Genomic DNA, 4725 nt, shown 5'->3' with positions numbered 1-4725 from the left:
GAAATTAAAAGACGCTTACTCCTTGGAAGGAAAGTTATGACCAACCTAGATAGCATATTCAAAAGCAGAGACATTACTTTGCCAACAAAGGTCCGTCTAGTCAAGGCTATGGTTTTTCCAGTGGTCATGTATGGATGTGAGAGTTGGACTGTGAAGAAAGCTGAGCACCAAAGAATTGATGCTTTTGAATTGTGGTGTTGGAGAAGACTCTTGAGTGTCCCTTGGAGTGCAAGGAGATCCAACCAGTCCATTCTGAAGGAGATCAGCCCTGGGATTTCTTTTGAAGGAATGATGCTGAAGCTGAAACTCCAGTACTTTGGCCACCTCACGCGAAGAGTTGACTCACTGGAAAAGAGTCTTATGCTAGGAGGGATTGGGGGCAGGAGGAGAAGGGGACGACAGAGGATGAGATGGCTGGATGGCATCACTGACTCGATGGCCGTGAGTCTCAGTGAACTCTGGGAATTTGTGATGGACAGGGAGGCCTGGCGTCCTGCGATTCTTGGGGTCGCAAAGAGTCGGACACGATTCAGCGACTGAACTGAACTGAGCTGCTAAGATCTGAGGCAAGGAGTTACTTTTCAATTTGTGCTTCTGTGCAAAATGAAAAGTATATAAATACTGCATATCGTTTTAAGCTAAAACATAAAACTGTTTCCATATGTACATTCTTAAGAAATCATAGTAGATGCCAAATATTAATGATTTCAATGGACTTTTAAGACAAATCATTGAATAAGTGTATATGTCCCCTATTAATTAAAATAATTAGGTTATTTATTCTATTTCCTGTAAATACATAAGTAACATATATACAATGTTCTCATATTATCTTGATATTTACATTCATAGATACTAATATAATAAAAGTAATTAAATTATTTCATCATTAAACATTTATTTTATTTGCTAAGTAAATCATTAATTTCTTATATCATAAGAGTATTGGGTTGTTGCTTCAGATTTTTATGTTTCATTTTGATCTTGTGAAGGAAGTGAGATCATCCATTTCTGTTTTAGGTGGTAGTATCTTCTAATAAATGCATGACAGAAAAAAAGAAAAACGTATATTTTATAGGATTATTCCAACAAAACTACAATGATTTAATTGGACAAACATAAAAGCTTTGATTTATTTCACTTATCATCTTTCTATAATGTAACTTATTGTATGAGGATTTCCTGTCATCTGCTAGATTTAGAAACAGAATTAGTATGTAAAGCAGGATTCACAAATATGTCTTAAGTAATAATGCAGATAAGATAATCAAAATAAAATACCATTGACATGAATTATAAAGTTTTAGAACTGCATTAATGATGATGATATTGGTCACAATGAATTATACTTTTCATCTATCCTTTAATGTACTTTCAACCTAAGTATATTTTAAAAAAGAAAAAAAAAAAGAAAAAACAGAAAAAAGATAGAAAAATGAACCATACAGTGATCACAGAGTTTGTCCTCCTAGGCCTTTGTGATTGTGATTACCTTCAGATTGTGATTTTCTTTTTTTATTTATCACATATGTATTATGTGTCACTGGAAACCTGACTACACCACCCTAACCTGGGTGGACTCCCATCTCCAGACCCATGTATTTCTTAATCTGAAATTTCTCTTTCTCAGAAATCTCCTTTACTGCTGTGTGCATCCCTCGATTTCTGGGGGCAAGACTATTTCTTACAATTGTGCAGCCCAACTATTTTTCTCTATTTTCATGGGGGGTGACTGAATTTTACATTCTAACTGCCATTGTCATATGTTGCCATCTGCAAGCCCCTGCATTATACAACCATCATGAGCAGGAAACTCTGCCGACTGCTTGTGTTCTGTGCATGGCTGGGCAGGTTTCTGACCATTTTCTCGCCCCTTATGCTTCTCCTCCAGCTGGATTAGTGTGCTTCCAATGTCATTGATCACTTTGTGTGACTATTTCCCCCTTTTACAATTGTCTTGTTCAGATACATGGCTTCTAGAAGTAATGGGTTTTTACTTTGCTTTGGTTAGTTTGCTATTCACCTTGGCATTAGTGATTTTGTCCTATACATACATTATCAGGATATTTTGAGAATTCCACTTGCCAGTCAGAAAAAAAAGGCCTTCTCTACTTCTTCTTCTCACATGATTGTCATCTCCATCTTTGATGGAAACTGCATATTCATGTATGCTAATCCCTCCCCAAAGAAAAGAGATCATTGACAAAAGGGGTAGCTATTTTCATAACCTCTGTGGCCTCCTTGCTGAACTCCTTCAACTACACCCTGAGAAACCAGCAAGTGAAACAAGCCTTCAAAGACATGGTCTATAAAGCAGTCTTTTCTGCCAATAAAATTTTTTTTTGGTCAAAAATATAGGACACTTTAAAGAACAATCAGGTTAAATCCTGAAATTCCTAACCATCTATTCATTAATAACTACCTTTGCTCTTTATAGCCTGTTAACCTGCCACATGACAGTTAACATATTTCCCAATCTGTTATTTTCACTTCCAAGCTAAGTTTTTCCAGTGCATTGCTTATCAACATTTCAAAATATATAAAGTTATTCCTCCTACAGAATTTTTGTAGATTGAAATGTATTTCTTTAAGACAAAGCACATTGTGAAAAGATTGTTTTAATTCTGTTAATCAGTCCCTGAAAGGATTCTATGAAGTACCAGACTGTACTTCAAATGTAGAGTTTCAAAATGAGTGTGTAATTTCCTATGTATTTTCAAGGTGAACACTGATAGTTTCCTATGGTGTAAAGAAGCTATATATTCTGTGTGATAGTACATGAAATTCAGTCCAAAGAGATAATATGTACTCATGCATTGCACTTTTAAATTAGAGGTTTTTATTTCGTGAAATTCAATATATATATATTGATCATGATATTCTGTATTTTTATAGAATTTATTATACTTATAATCAAATAATTAAAAATAAATGTAATATAACTCAAACACTGCCACTTTCCAGAACTTAATACTCATATCTATGACAATTACTTTGAATTCTTTGTCAAGTGTTCATAAACCTACATTTATTTAGGGTCTATTTTTTTTTATTTTATTTTATTTTTAAACTTTACAATATTGTATTAGTTTTGCCAAATATCGAAATGAATCCACCACAGGTATACATGTGTTCCCCATCCTGAACCCTCCTCCCACCTCCCTCCCCTACCCTCCCTCTGGATCGTCCCAGTGCACCAGCCCCAAGCATCCAGTATCGTGCATCGAACCTGGACTGGCGACTTGTTTCATACATGATATTATACATGTTTCAATGCTATTCTCCCAAATCTCCCCACCCTCTCCCTCTCCCACAGAGTCCATAAGACTGATCTATATATCGGTGTCTCTTTAGCTGTCTTGTACACAGGGTTATTGTTACCATCTTTCTAAATTCCATATATATGTTTTAGTATACTGTATTGGTGTTTTTCTTTCTGGCTTACTTCACTCTGTATAATTTATTTACATCATTTTCTCTTCTTTATGTCCCTTGTAAATTGATGTTGTTATGTATACATTTGATAAAGCATCCACCTCTCCCAGTTTTTTAAAGCTGGATTTGTTCAGGGGAAACCATCACTACTTAGTCCACCTAGAGACTCTGGGGGCCTCTCCAATCTTTTCTGAGGATGTCTATCCTCAGTTTTGTGTTTGGAAATTCTGCAGCAAGCTGAGTAAATGTGGGTTCATATCTATTTTGATTCTATTGTATCAACAGTGTCCTATAGTATCTAAGACAGCAGGTTCTCAATGTTTGTTGAATGAATAACAATGATTGAGTCAACAGATGTGGAGATATTTTTGCTCATTTCTAAAATTAGATTAAAGGAATCTGAATCATAAATTTTTGCAGATTTCTTAGGTTTTATGCTACAGTCCATCAGGTCACAAAGAGTCGGACACAACTGAGCAGTTTCACTTCACTTCATGCTTTCATTAATTACCAGAACCCAGCCCACCAATCCGGAGAAGGCAATGGCACCCCACTCCAGTACTCTTGCCTGGAAAATCCCATGGATGAAGGAGCCTGGAAGGCTGCAGTCTGTGGCGTCGCTGACGGTCAGACACGACTAAGCGACTTCACTTTCACTTTTCATTTTCATGCATTGGAGAAGGAAATGGCAACCCACTCCAGTGTTCTTGCCTGGAGAATCCCAGGGACGGGGGAACCTGGTGGCCTGCCCTCTATGGGGTCACACAGAGTCGGACACGACTGAAGTGACTTAGCAAAAATAGCAATAGCCCACCAATCAAAGGAAAAGAGGCCTCTGGATAGTAGATACTTAATTAGCACCATTATTAAGGGAAAATGACCTGTGAAAAATTCTTGGAACATATTGAAGACTTTAAAATTTATGTAATCTAACTTCTCTCATGCCTTCTATGGGAAATCACTGAGCATGATACTGTATCTCATTCTTCTTTTCATTGTTCTCTATTTAATCTTTTGAATAATTTATTTTATACTTAATAGCTTAGTGAGCCACTTTATGGGGACATTTTATTACACAAGAAAGGAAATGTAGTGTTTACACATAAGATTCATTCATCCCAATATTTCAGTCAGCAAGGTCAAGAGATGTCTATCCTTTAGGGAAATCCTGATGTATCAAATTCAGAAAAACTCTTCCAAAAATTTTGCAAATCTTCCATATGTTTCTGCCCTACTTCTCATGCTTTTCTATCTCTTTGGACATCGTCCACCAAGTTTTCTAATTCAATA

General features: G+C 36.2%; 1 pseudogene; it reads left to right on the top strand.

Annotated features, from left to right (window-relative positions):
• The first annotated feature begins 1435 nt into the window (after positions 1-1435).
• Positions 1436-2358, top strand: LOC104985913 (annotated as a pseudogene).
• Positions 2359-4725: the final 2367 nt, after the last annotated feature.

Source organism: Bison bison, unplaced genomic scaffold, assembly GCF_000754665.1.
Source record: "Bison bison bison isolate TAMUID 2011002044 unplaced genomic scaffold, Bison_UMD1.0 scf7180017864062, whole genome shotgun sequence".
Taxonomy (NCBI): Eukaryota; Metazoa; Chordata; class Mammalia; order Artiodactyla; family Bovidae; genus Bison; species Bison bison.
Note: the sequence above shows the minus strand (reverse complement) of the source record. Positions and strands in the feature narration are given on the sequence as shown.